This window comes from Apodemus sylvaticus, chromosome 7 (genome assembly GCF_947179515.1).
Source record: "Apodemus sylvaticus chromosome 7, mApoSyl1.1, whole genome shotgun sequence".
Taxonomy (NCBI): Eukaryota; Metazoa; Chordata; class Mammalia; order Rodentia; family Muridae; genus Apodemus; species Apodemus sylvaticus.
Genome location: NC_067478.1, coordinates 81,657,310 through 81,672,210, shown reverse-complemented (window position 1 = coordinate 81,672,210; position 14,901 = coordinate 81,657,310). Strand labels below are relative to the sequence as shown.

At 42.4% G+C, this 14,901-nt stretch overlaps 1 protein-coding gene and 1 long non-coding RNA gene across 4 annotated transcripts in view; both read left to right on the top strand.

Moving 5' to 3' along the window:
- Positions 1–14,901, top strand: part of Cadm1 (cell adhesion molecule 1) — a 318,385-nt gene that overhangs the window by 13,361 nt on the left and 290,123 nt on the right. The window lies entirely within an intron of this gene.
- Positions 154–10,155, top strand: LOC127689122 (uncharacterized). Its single transcript, XR_007978841.1, has 2 exons — positions 154–295; positions 9,800–10,155. It is a non-coding gene; the product is annotated as an uncharacterized LOC127689122 (long non-coding RNA).

Below are 14,901 nucleotides of genomic sequence, written 5' to 3'. Positions count from 1 at the left end.
GGAGGTGATCCTTCTGCCTCTGTTTCCTGGGATCACACGAGCACACTACCATATCCGAATCTACTTTAAAAACAAACAAACAAAAAACATAGTTTAACCTGCACTAAAGTGTGCAGTGCATAACCAGGTACCCTTTGTATTTAAAGCTCAGACCATATTTTAAAGAAAAAAAGAAGCCTGCCTGTTGGACATCTCCATTACAGAGTCCGCATCATCCCAACGGCGAGAAGCGAGAACAGCACGTCTGAGCCGCTGTCACCCTGAAAGTACTTACTCCTGTCGATTTCTTTTCCAGGTAGGAACTGAGAGCAGGAGGAGAGAAGAAATATAAACAGAAAAAAAAAAACCAGAACCAGGACACAAACTAGATCAGTCTTCCAGCTCTATAATTCTAAACATACAATTATATGGTTTACAAACCGTGATGTCTACAGCCAAACCTCCCCTCTCCCTTCCTCTGCCTTGGATGTCCCTGTGAAGAATATTGCATCCACCCTGGAGCTTGACTGAGTGTGGCCTCAGAGTGCCACTGTCCCTCTCCTTTGCCATCTTCCCTCTAATGGTTTATAAGTCCTCAGCTTCCTTTGGCAGCTGAAGAAAGTAGATTTAAGTTGGTCTAAGGGTGCCTTAATTGGTCTATTTGCTTGTAGCCCCCTTCCCTGCAATGCATTTTTAATACTGTTTCTAGGTGGGTGGCCACTTTCTAGCTTAACGGTACCAGACCTGAGCCCCTGACTAGCTTCCTGAGCAAAATGTGAAAAAGCATTGGTATGTTCCCTTATACTGGGTACACAGCATATAGATGTTCGCATCATTCCTGCTGTGGTGGGAACTCAGTCTGGTGGGGTTAAGACCCTTAAATGGGTTCTTGGTACTTTTAAGGCAAGGCTTGCTCATTCCGGGAGGCCTGCAGTGTCTTTTATCACCTCCCGTCTGTCTTCTGCTCTGACCTCCTCCCAGCCCTCCCTCCTCACATGGACCACAGGAGTAAATGCAATCCTATTGCTCCTAGCTTGGTATGCATTATCAGTCTCTGCCTGACTCTTGTGACCTGAGACTTCAGCTCAGCACTGGCTCCAAAAGGAAACTTCCCTGACCGCTTGGCTTGGTTAGGTTGTATTTTTTGGTTCTCCTTTGTACTTTGCCTGTTCCTCCCCATCTGACGTCCTTCCTGGAATCCAGCCTCCTGTGTGCACTTGCTGTATGTTTTGTTTTTCTCTGGCTTCTTTCTATGCAGAGCAGTGTCTCATGTCTCGGGGATAGCAAATTTAAGGGACATACAGAGTGGCCGCAGTCTGCTGCTTTCTTTTTCAGGTCTTAGTAATTTCCCAGGCAGATTATAATATTGTCCTTGCAACTTTTACTGAGATGTCTCTGATTCTTCCATGCGAGCTGACATTTTACTTTCTCATGTGTCCATGTGTCTATGTGTCTTGAATAGCAGGGTGATTTCTTATTTGCATTGATACCCTTAACAACACTGGACGCACAGGCATGTGTGTAACACATAGTCAGTGTGAGTGAATTGGATATTAGGTGTCCATTACAACTTTTCTAAGTCTTTTCAGTATGCACATGAACAGGGAACACAGTGACACTAGTTCAGAGTACAAGACCAACTTGAAAGTGAATCATTCCAAAGGGTGCATTCATTCTCCAGTTTCCTATTACACAATTGAATCTCCAATAGATGTGTGTCCAACCCTTCACTCGTGAATTCTCCTAGTTGGGATATAGAATTTGTCCCAGGCTTACTCTTTGTGAATTTAACACAGAGCTAGCTTGTCCTATCACATCTTTTAGGGTTCTAAATCTTGGATGTTTGATTTTTTTTCTCCTTGTGGATGAAGAACTGAAGAATGCCCGACCATTCCGAAGCTCAGCGGACCAGCTTCTGGTGTTTGTTTGCACTTGTTGGGCAATCACTGGAGAGACTTAGACTACCAGCCCAGATAAGAGTCTAGTCCCGTTTATTTAGTCACACCACAGTCCTGGAATAGCTGGACTTTGAGTCATTGCTAGGTTGTAACGGCAAAACCAAGAAACTTATCTCAGAGGTCATCTCCTCCTCTTCCTGTCAGCTTTCAGAAGAATCTTGTCTTAAAACCGAGATATATTCTTGAAAGAGGTGGCGAACATAGGGAAATTTAAACCTCAGGGTAACAATTTTCCCTGTACTGTAATAAAGATGTATGTGGAGTCAGTGGCTGCAGAATCAAAAAATAGATCACAGTAATCGGATCACACATGAGAAATGGCTTGTTGCTGTGCTTAAAAACATGGGCAAGGCAGCACGTTTTTTCTGGAGCCTTTTCCACTCTGTGAGTACATTGTTGGTAGGAATTAAGACTGAGACAAAATGAAGCTTATAAAGTTAATTGCCTACAACTGGTCCCGGTTTAAACAGAGAGATTTCCTTTCTGTTGCCTTGGAAAGACGGGGGAGTCTGTGCACAGGAAGAGAGCAGAGTGCTTTCGATGTTACCTTGTAATTCAGGGGAAGTTTGGAGTTGGGTCTTTGCCTTGAGTGTAGAGGTGGAACCACACTAACTGGAGTTTATTGCTGTAATATTTTTTAAGTATATTTGTAGCACTGATGTACTGTGACCTTGTGAGGTTGCTGGAGAGGAGGGGGTGGCCAGCTCTCTTTCTCACTGTCAGAAGTGATGCACTCACTAGCTTTACCTCCCCAGCAGGCTGGGAATGGGGAGGATTTGTTTTTTTATGGCTTCTTTCTCCAGCACTGTCTTCATAGTTACAGCCATCCATCCAGACCCCTCTTCCCCTGCCTGAGGCTTGCATCCAGTCTAGTCTGAATCTGGTGCTTTAAGTACTTTGAGTGATGAGGATCGTAGTATTTTACGGATGCTTCTCCTGTAGCTGCGTAGGTTACACAGCTTGTGTTGCTTGGGCACTGTGAGTGGATTACACAATGAGCTGAGGCCTGGAGAGGAATGACACTTTCCCTTTAGTTCTCTGCCACGCGCCAGGCTCTCCTTCCCCGTAGATGTTTTTTTTTTTCAGGATTGCCCTTTTGAGAAATCTTTTAAGTTGAAGGCATTAAACCTTCTTTTTCTTACCATAATTCTTCAAAGACATATCCTTATCAATATGACCTACTGTCAAGTTAATAATGATTTGATGGCAATATCCAAGAAAAATGACACCTTTGTAATACAAATTTGGCCAGTGTATTAATGCATGGTATATGGCTGGTATTATCCAAGAAGAAAAGATGAGTTAATCAGTTTCGCTTTTTTCTGGAATTAGGTGGTGAATGCTTCAAGTATCTTATTTTAAAACAATTGCATCTAGATCCTGCCTGCAGGATTACTTATTTCACTGTTCTGGTCATTTGCATGAAAACAAGTTGATGATTTCTTAAATAACCTGTCGGTTCCATTTTCTTTTCACCCAGGATTATTATTCCTCGAGTGCCCTTATCCATTTCCGAAGAAGTGCAAATCAATCAAAAAACTTTGAAGTAGCAACAAAACTCTCTACTTGGAAGTAGAGTGAGGTAGCAACAGACTTTTTCTTCACCTATTTTTTGGCCAAAAAATATGATCTCCCATTTTCATATTAATTTACCTGTGGTTTACATCTCTTTATCCTCCCTTCATAAGGTGAGAGCAGACAGAGATATATTTTAATAAAACATCTTCCAAAGTTTTAGGCATTTAAAAATGAGGTCATCATCTTCAAAATTTTGGCCTGAACAGCTAGCGAAGTAAAAGAGCATGAAAGGAGAGGTGGGGGAGGGGCTTAGTATGTAATGTCCTCATAATGGCATAAACGATCAAAGCAAAATTCCTTTATCAACATTTATCTGGTGCAAAATAATTTGATCTTCGAATGAGAAGCCCTCTGTTCCTATATATGTCAGGTACTTCCTGGAGAAAGTACACCTTGCTTTTTACTTGTTTGTCTTGTTTTATTTTATTTTAAAGTTTCATACCAGTTGTTTAAATGAAATGATGCCTTCACATTCAGAACAGCAGGCCAGAGAGAGCAAAGCTGTGTACTGGGCAATCATGCTGTCTTGGGTGTCTCCTATAGGCAGCAATGCGGCGTGTGTATCTGTCGGGCATTATTTCTCTTCCTATTTGCTGTGGGCTCCCAGGAGATGTTGCTGTGGCTGCAAGAGAGAGCTAGAGGGGCTGAGCGTTTCCATCACTTGGCATGTGGGACTTCTCATTAGAAGGGAACTAGTTGGGAGCAGGAGTGTCTCAAAGGCTTTACATTGAAATGAAAGTTCAGGAAATACTTTTAAAGAGTAAGATGCTTGAGGAAGACCATGCGGCTAAAGGCTTATGGGTAGAAAAGTAAAAATGGCTAGTAAGAAATGAGATTAGCGAAAGGTAAGGTGGGGGTGTGGAAAACCTTGCAGTCTGAGTTTAGATTAAATTTAGGAAGCCATTTGGAGCTAATGAAAGCTTTTTGAATAGTGAAGTAAAAACAAGTTTCACTTAGGATGTGGATCTGAGAGTGATTAGAAATGGAGAGATTTGATTAGAAACTGAGCACTGGGTTGGGGAATAATAGTTTAATCCTAATGAAGGCTTGAAGTAGGGCAGTGTTCAGAGGTGGGAGCCAGAAATGACTGGATTTGGTGTCTTGAGTGGAAAGTAGGAATTGAGAAAAAAATAAAGAGCAGAAATGAAGGTGGACTGTGGTTCTGAATTTGAGGGACTAGGAAAATGGCTGTTCCAATTAAGATACAAAAGTGAGCTGTTGAGGCGAGGTAAGCTCGGCTTGAACATATTAGCTAAGCTGTTACTGACTCCGGGAGAAGTGTTTAAAAAGCAGTTTGAAAATAAAGGTTCTTGAGTTGGACGATGTGGATTTGAAAAACCCTGTGAAGAAATTTATTAAATATTCCTATGTGGATCAAATAATGTTAAATGTTATAGATAGGACAGGAGTGTGTGAGCGAGCCTGAAGGAGAATGGCGTGTTGAGGACAAGAAGAAGGCTTGGACACCAGAAAGGACCTGTTGCAGAAGGGAGGACTGAGGCGAGCTGGGCGGGCCTCATCGAGATGGAAGTGTCTTTGGTAAAGTGTGTGCAGTTATGCAGGTTGGTGCCATTGAAGGAAAGGCTTCACCAGAGAGAAATGCATTGTCTGGGATGTAGAGGAACACTGGAGAAGGTTGTAGAAAGGAATGGAATGAGACCCAGGGGCCTTAGCATACAGTTTGAGTGTGGCAAAGCCAGAAAGAACAAACAAACAAACAAAAAAACCAAAGCAAACAACAACAAATAAGAACTATGGAAAGCCTGTGCGGCCTGTCTGTACCCCCAGAGTGAAGTAAGAGTCTTTAGGTTGTGGTGTTGGGTAAAGGACAAGTTGGGAAGGTCGCAATTGCATTTTGTGTGACGAATGCCAGCTTTGGCAGGAACAGCATGGAGGGTGGGTGGGTGGAATCTTTGGGGCTGCTTTAACAACCACAACCAGAGAACAGAAGCACCCTGGTGTAGCCTGGGAAGTGTCTCTCACTGTGGCAGGGGGCTCTCGGTCATTAGCAGCAGCTTCCGTTCTTTAGGTAGATTAGTGTCTGCAACTCTAGTTTTTTGGCTTGTGCAGGAGTGGGAAAGATGGCTCCCATCTCAGTGCATTTTGTTGCGGTGACAGTATCCAAAGATGGGTAATTTATAAAGCAAAGAGGTTTATTTTGACTCATGGTTCTGAAAGGCCAAAAGCATGGTGTTGGCAGCTGTTGAGCTGCTGGTGCACACTCCACTGCTGGCAAGGCACCCAGTCAGAAGGAGGTAAACACATGAGGTAATAGGGCTGTCAAATAGCTGACTCTCCTGAGACGTAATCCATTCATGAGAGAACTAATCCGGCTGGTGAGGAAAGGCATCAGAGAAAGATACTGACTCCCAAGACCATTATGTCAGCAAGCCATTTTAAATATAAACTTTGGTGATGAGAACCACTTCTAAACCATAGCAGTTCCTTAGTAAGTGCATTGAATTGGCACTTTGAAGCAGTTTAACCTACAGTTGAGAGATGTAGTAACAAGCCAACTTGCAGCCTGAATTTCCTCCACATATTATGCATATTGGCAGGGGTGGTGATGTAGACGGTCAGAGCACTTAGTATTCTTACAGAGGACCCAGTTCGGTTCCCAGCACCGAGACTCACAACCACCTGCGACTTTAGTTCCAGAAGATCAGTCACTGCTAGTCTCCGAGGCCACTTTGCTCCCCCCTACCCCCACACACACACAGTTAAAATAATACAATTAAATCTTTTAAAAATGATATTTGTGGATATTTCCTGATTTCCTTTAGGGTGTGTCTGGTCTAAAAGTGGCTTTATTCAGCGGCAGGACTCTGGAACCTGCGGGCTAGTCTTGATTGCTTTTTCTGGCTGTGCCTTTCTAGTGCTGTTCCGTGGAGCATTCCGAGACGGTGGACATATTCCCTGTCTATGCAGTGTCGTGAGCCACAGCTAGTGTCCCATAACCATCAAGTACTGAAAACTGGCTTAGTTGCATTTAATTTTAATATAGATCAGAATAGCATCATCATGTTACCATATTTGACAATACCCTCCCTCCCCCCAAATAAAAAACAACAATAACAACAACAAAAATGGACGAGATGGGTTTGGTAAAGGCTGTGCTGCTGTACAGTGGTCACTCCAGATGTGGTAGGTCTCATTCACAGTTCAGCCACTGTGTGTATGTAAAACTGAATTTTTCTTGTTCTCCCCCTTTTTAGATTAAAAAACCTCTGGATTATCTGCATTGTCTTTTCTTCGTTTGAAAATTATCCTTTTTAGCCTTAAGAGGGGTGTAGGTCATTGAGTTCATGGATTAACTGCATCAGCTGTGTCCTTAGGAAGCTCATCTTGGAAAGTCACCGTTGTGTGACTGTGTGACCATTCGTCAGTTTACAGTGTGGGTTTTCCCCTTTTCTTTTCTCTTTCTTTTTTTTTTTTTTTTTTTTTTTTTTGGTGCTGAAAGTGAGTGAAATGTGAAAGAAACATTATTCATTTTAAATAGTTTTGACTGCCAGGTTAATGCGACTCTTAAGCAGAGCTTCATGAGGTCTGGCCGTAGTAACTGCTTTTAACTTGATTTAAAGTTCTTAAACATTCTGAATTGCCTCACCTAATCTTTTTATACTGAACGTACAATTTTCAGGCTCCTTTTTATTTTCAAATCCATAACTGACAGCTGCTCAACACCTCATTCAAATAGTTTTAAGAGTTTTAGAGAAAAGTTGGGACAGTCTGGATTTACTGACATCAGTTGGATTGAGATACTGTGGATTTAAAGATGATAGAGAGGGAGAGAGAGAGAAGGAAATAATTATTGCATGTTCACCGCTTGCCCAATGACAGGGATTTGGAACCTAATAACAGAGAGCCAAGAAGTAGAAGGACATTTGGGCAAACTTTCAGATCTTAACCTAAAAAGGGAAAATTCCTTTGAAAAACACAATTTGCTTCAAGTACTGTTTGTTTCATTACATTCAAACCATAAATGTTAAGAGAGGTGTGAATTCCAAACCTGACCACCCTCTCATTTCCCCCTGGCATGTAGCTCACAGATCCTAGCTAATTCTTTGGGGGATTCTGTGGGATCCAGTGGATAGTGTCTATTTCCCAGATGGAATTAAACATCGTAGAGGATTTCATCGGACCAGGCTCTTCCACCTCTGTTCCCATTCACCAAGGGACTTGTAGCTCCAGAGTGTGCTGTTTATCCAAGATTTAAAACAAACATGACAATTTTGTTCTTTTCTAATTTGATTTGAGTGGTTTGTGTGTATGCTGTGTGTGTGTGTGTGAGTGAGTGATTTACTGTGTGCTATATATTACGTTGAGTACTAGTGCAAAAATTAATTGTATGGACTCTATTCCATGCAGAGACTCACTTTGGAGTCTTGTATACTAATAACCCTGTGTGCTTGGCAGCACAAGGCACAAGGCACAGGGAAGGCTGTCTACCTAAGGATGGAGATTCAGTCAGGGAAGACTTCCAGAGAGACTTAGATAGGATAGTATAGATTGGAGTTTTTCTAGGTTGAGAGGTGATATGTCAAAAACCTTGGAAACATAAAAGGCACAGGAATTCTGGAAGCTACATGTACTTTGTTGTTTTTAAATTACTAGATCAAGAGCCTGGGGAACAGTATGGTTAGGGAGTGACAGAATGAGGCTGCCGAGGGAACCATACAAGGGCACACAGTAGTCAAATCATGAATGACAAACTCATGGGTCTGTTTGGGGGGTGTTTATTCCAAGAGATACCTGTATGGGAGTGAGAGGTGTAGATTGGATAGGGAGAGTAGTGACCAGAAATAGTTAGCAGTTGCAAGAGGCCAGGGAAGATCAGCTGAAATGCTGAGAGCCTTGGCTAAGGCACTGGCTGTGCTGCTGGACGATGAAGGGTAGTGGAAGACCCAGAATTGTGGGTGGAGATGACTGCGGCGGGGGGGGGGGGGGGAGAGGACCTGTCAGGTAATGTAGGAGTTTATCCCATGGGAGATGTGTCTAGATGTGGGGTTCAGCTGAGGTACCCTTGGAGGGAACTCAGAAGATTGCAGGGATACCAGCTGAGGTTGGAAACTTTACGCTCTAGTTTCTCCAGTCTTTTTGGTTATTGGTCGTCCATGCCTGTGCAGTGGACCAGCCCCCTGTTGCCAGGTTAGGAGGCTGCTATTGAAACCCTCTCTTCTTTAGAAGAAAGGAGTTGCTTTAGCTCTTCTTTTTTTTTTTTTAACTTAACATTTGTTCTGTGCTTGAGTATTTGCCTGCATGTGCACGTGTGCCATTTGGTTGCCTTGCGTGTGTGGAGGGCAGATAGGGACATCCGATCCCTTAGAACTAAGTTACAAGCAGTTGTGAGGCTCCTTGTAGGTTCTGGGACCTGAGCCTCGATCCTCTGCAAGAGCAACACGTGCTCTTAACCACTGACTCCCCTCTCCAGCACCACATTAGTTACTTTCTTTTGACTGTGACCAGTGACTTGACAAGTAGTGCTGTAGCAGAGAAGAAGCATTATTTAGGTTCGTGCTTCCAAGTGCAGTTTGTCGTGGTTGGGAAGGCATGTGATGGCTGGAAGGAACAGCCCTCAGCTCTGACGGGTGTGAGGATGCTTTTTCGCATGTGTGCCGCCCAAGAAGGAGAGAGAGAACTTGAAATGGGTGCTGGTTCTAAGACCCTAAGCTCCTTCCCTAGTGACTCACTGCCTAGGCTCCACTTTCTAAAGTCCGTGAGCCTGGGGGAGTGCATTCCGCGATCTCCGTTGATAGCCACCAGTATCACAGGACAGGTAGAACAGAGACTCGAGATCACCAGGGCCAACCTTCTTTGCTTGTGGATGAACAACTTTCTCAGAAAAATGAGTCATCTATCAAATAAATTCAAACCAGGTCAAAGATCCAGCTGTGCCTTGTAGCTGAGTTCTCGCTGTCCCTCTCTTTGCTGTCTCATAAGAATTACATCTTGCTAGTATAAATTCTCTTTAATTTATATTTTACCCTCAGTGATGTCTACACAGTTTTCTTTGTTTTCTAGTTTTTTTTGGGGGGGGCAGGTTCAAGCAGGAATAGCTATACTTTAGTATTCTAAAAATAAGTAAACCTATGTTTTTCCCAAGAGTAAATGGCATCTGATTTGATGAGAATATTATTGAAACTTAAAATAATCCAGATTACATACTGAAGTGTGTGAGGTTTCTCTTGTTTTAAACTGCTTTATTTCAAAGTCCTGTGGATTTATTTATAATTTATTAATTTTGACTTTCATTTATTCTGTATTTCAATTGCTTCTCTTTCAAGAGCATCTAGTATGCCGCTGGGGTCATGATGATGTAAGCAGAGTGTATTCCCTCATCTATCCTGTTGTCTGCTGAGAAATGCCACACAGAGATATACTCCTACTACCTGGGATCAAGTTTAATATCTGCGACCTGTGAACTTTCTGGACTCTGCCTTCCATGCCCTTAGCCCAGACAAGAACCAAGAAACAAATAATAGCATGGCTGCTGGATAAATAGACTTTTTTTTTCAAGGAGCGATTTAGTGGAGCAGGGGACCCTCAATTAATTATCATTGTTTATAATACATTTTCTCCTTTGTCTCTAAAAATGAGAATAATGCAGCAATATGATTGATAAATAAAACATAAAAGGTCAGTAATGGTTGCCCTGGTAACTCTATTTCTCAGCAAGTATTTTGTTTGCCATGAAATGTGTCCGGAGTGATTTACTGGATTTCAAATTCTGAATGTCATGACTTTTTGTATTTAAATTTTGTATGCACTCATTCGCGGAGGGAATGACAGTTTTGTAGGTTATTTTTGAGTAGAGTTCTAAAGCTGTATGTGTTGTGGTGTGTGTGTGTGTGTGTATGTGTGTATGTGTGTGTGTTTGTACCCTCCTTTTTTTTTTTTGAAACACAACTGAGAATCTGTGATTAAGGTGAGTCTATTTGAGATTAAGGAGAAGATCCAGGTCTATAGTAGGCCTGAAGAACACAGCCATGAAACACAGAACTCCATTTTGGTCAGTGTTGAACTGTATATATGATGGTGGCCCCGTAAGATTACAGTGGAGACCAGAGATTCCTGTTGCCTAGCGACATTGCTAAGCACATACAATTATGTTCAGGTCATCATCTTTGAATAAACAAATGTTTAAGGCTTACATGCTTATTGTAATACACCTTTTATTGTCATTTAGGCTATACTACTTAGTTCAAACATTCGGAACAATTTTTCTTTGACTTGATTTAGTCTCCCAGTTTTCTTCATCACAGCCCTAGGATGGATAAGGTGTATTTTTTACACACACACACACACACACACCACACACACACACCATCATAAACTATATAATTCGAATGCCTAATAGACCCCACCATATAGGTTGTTGTAAATTTTAGCTATGAAATAGAAGGATAAAATTAGTTGATGTATTAGTTACTGTTTCTGTTGCTGTGATAAAACACCATGATCAAGATAATTTACCAAAGAAAGTTTATTTGGGGTTACAGACCAGGGAGATAAGGTCTGTCCTTAAAGAGAAATGTGGTAGCAAGCAGGATGGAAGCAGGAGCAGGAAACTGAGACCTCCCATCTTCAAATTGAAAGCACTACTGGGCTTTTAGTATCACAGCACCCCCCCCCCCCACACACACACACCAGTGATATACTTCCTCCAGTGAGGTTACGCCGCCTCAGCCTCCCTAAATAGCATCGCCACTCTGGGGGACATTTCTCTTTCAACCACTGTACTGGTTAGTTATATGTGTCAACTTGACACAGGCTGGAGTTATCACAAAGAAAGGAGCTTCAGTTGGGGAAGTGCTTCCATGAGATCCAGTTGGGGGGCATTTTCTCAATTAGTGATCAAGTAGGGAGGACCCCTTGTGGGTGGTACCACCTTTGGGCTGGTGCTCTTGGGTTCTATAAGAGAGCAGGCTGAGCAAGCCAGGGGAAGCAGGCCAGTAAGAAACATTCCTCCATGGTTTTTGCATCAGCTCCTGCTTCCTAACCTGCTTGAGTTCCAGTTCTGACTTCCTTTAGTGATGAACTGCAGCGTGGAAGTGTAAGCTCAATAAACCCTTTCCTCCCCAACTTGCTTCTTCTTGGTCATGATGTTTGTGCAGGAATAGAAACACTGACTAAGACAACCACCAAACCTGAATATCACATTTCTTAAAACATATTTCTCTTGTCCATGCCTGTATTTGAATATTTTTCTGATAACATGAAATTTCTTCAAACGGGATTTTTTTTTTTTTATAAAAAATGTAGTATTCAGGCAGAGGACACTTTCTAATAAGTACTCAAATACATTAACTGATACCTTTTGACTTAATTTCTGTGCAATTACTTTTGAGTAGCATACGTTATCAAAAAAGTGTTAAAGCTGAAAATCAAAATAATTAAGCAATTAGTGCAATTGCCATCTTCTTGAAGATTTACAGTAGTATGAATTAAACTGAAATGAATGATTAAAAAAGTTTATTGCGTTCTTTGATCTCTGCAACAGCCTACAGTAATAGTTTTTACAAGTGCACAGATATAAACCTAGAAACTGTGTTGCTCTTAATAATAAAAATTGGAAATAATCCAATGCCCATCAGGAGAAGGCTGGTTAAAGAAACTATGCTCTGCCCACAGAATGGAATATTTTGTAGCCTTTTAAAAGAACGTGTTTTCCTATGCCCATTGACAGATCTCTAGGCTGTCTCAGTAAGTGAAAAGACCATGCAGGGGCTGGGGAGATGACTTAATGGTTAAAGTGCTTACTGCTCCAACGTGAAGGCCTGAGTTAAGACCCCATGAAAATGCTGGAGGGGTGGGGTGGGGGTGGGTGGGGGTGAGGGAGCGGGGGTGTGAGGGGGTGGAGGTGGGGGGTGGTGGTCCACCTGTGGTTCCGGCTTTGGCAGGTGGTGACAGGGATCCCTAGTGCAAAGCCAGCTTGCAACACCAGGCACAGCCAGTCAGTGAGAGCTTTGGGGTTTAATTGAGGTACTCTGCCTCAAACAATGAGAAATCGGGGAGGATCCTGGCATTCCTCATCCTGGGGTTTTCACATGCATCCATATGGATAGATGTCCATGCATTCCCTTGCACAAAGCCATGCATGCATATATGCACATACTATGTACACACATTAGAAAATGGGAAGAACATGTTACAGAGGCTATTGTAGATATAGATGATGTGTGTTGTTGTAATTATAATTTAGAATGGCTATTTAATTGGAATATTCTTTTAACATTGGGAGAATGAACACAGTCTCTTAGCATTGGTTATCTCTGGAGAACAGGATTCTGGAGGAGACTTCTGTTCACAGAAGTTATATTTGAATATAGTTGAAATTTTGTAATGAATATGGGTTAGAGAGGGTTAATGAATATGGCAATTAGAGAGAAAGAAAAGATAGAAAGAGCCGGCTGCTTAAGTCGGCTAAAATCCAGCTGACAAGGTGCTGCCTGGCGGCCTGCAGCACCACTTTCTGTATTGCTCCAGTCTGCATGTCCAGAAGGTTGGAGATGTGTTTCTATTTACCTCTCGGGCCATTGTACTGAATTTTAAAATTACATGTGTTTATAAATCTTGGGTGTGTGTGGAGACAAGAGGACAACTTGGGGATTCAGTTCTTACCTTTTAACCTGTCAGTCTTGGTGACACGTTCCTTTACCTGCTGAGCTATTTCTCTGGCTCCGTGATACTGATTTTAGAGTCCTCTGTGATCTGCTGTTTCTCTCTTTCCATGCTGTTTGCTTTCTAAGCATATCCTTTTCTTTAGGTTTTTCCTTTTGCTGACTAACCTGCTTTACTGACATTGCTTAGTTGCTACCCAGTATCCTTTGATGTTGGTTGCTTTTGGTTTAAAGTGTTATTGACTGACTACTAGCTTTAGTTTAAGACGTTATAACCTCTATATATCAAGGATCCAGGAAGAGAAGTTGTGGCTCAGGATTCCATCTGGATGTGAGTTTTCTAGATTCTGACTCTTGGACTGAATGTTTTAATTCAGGTTTTCTTTTTCATGTCTGTGTGTTTAGACTTGAGCTGTAAGCAGAGCAGGTCGGAGGAGAAGCAGCAGGCTGGAGGAGAAGCAGCAGGCCGGAGGAGAACCAGCAGACTGGAGGAGAAGCAGCAGGCTGGAGGAGCAAGACCTCTCTGCTGCAGCCAGTTTCTCTTTGCAGAGCAGTCATTGACACAGATAGGATCAGAGAGAAAGTGTGCTTGGCTGGTGGTGATGGCCATTTTCAGCCTGTGAGCTTGTTTGTTAGCACAAGGGGTGGAGCAGAAACAGTGATTTTAGCCCCTTACTGTGAGCTTTCCTCTTCACTGTTGTGAGATCTGGATTAGGCCAGAGCTGCAGCCTGATGAGGGCCTGGGGTCACAGTGTTGACACCCTGGGTATATTTCATGGATCTGCAGATGCAATATGCATTTAGACAATGGCTTTACATTTACAAATTCCCCCCCCCTCTATTCTGTCTACTAAACTGAGTAGGTAATTCTTTTTCTTAGAATTAGCTGTTGGAACCTTGTTCTTGGGAGGAAGATGGTAAATGCTCTTAAAGGTGGTTTCAATAGGGGCCTGCTATAACCTATATAAGATTCAAAACAGTGGGTTTTATGTTTTCTTGACATCACAATACAAAGCTAGGCATAATAAATTTATATGATGTATTTATCTTTTATGTGCTCATTGCACCTTGGCTTTTTTCTTCAGTGTGTTCTCATAATTTCTTCCCCTTTCCTGTCATCCAAACCAGTTCATTTTCTTTTTGTCTCTTCCGTGCCCCCTTCCTGCCCTGTGCCGCCCACCCCACTCTGTTCTGCCCTATCCATTTCTATTCTAGTTTATTAGAAAGTGCTCAATGGGAGCTAGTCACATTATTTCAGGGTACAACATTTAAAGATCATGGCTAGGAAGGGTGGCAGATTGTTAAAATTAAAACTACCAAAATGTCTTTGCTTCTGGATTCATTTGAGAGTTTTCTTGTTTTCTGCAGAGGTGAGTGTGTCATTACCTTGAGTTAGGGCCCATGTCCCATGGCTTGTTCCTTTTCTTGGTAGGCTTCGGGGACTTAAAGCACATCATTGTGAGACACGGGGAGTGCCAGAAAGCCATCTTTCTTTCCAGACAGTTTTGAAGTAGGAAGTCTTCAGCAGGCTCTCTTACAACAGTGTCAAATAGTCTGCCAGAGTAGAACAGGTGCAGGGTAAACTTGCAGTGTCCTGGTACAGCTTAGCACTACTGCATGTTCAACTCCTGCTTCCTTTCCTCAGCTCTCCCTGCAGGCTCCTTTCTCCCCACTGCAGCCATCCACTGATGTACCTGCAGAGAATGCGCGCCCATTGTGATAGAGGCCTGAGGTATGGTAAGCCTGTAAGGAGAAAAAAAGAAAAA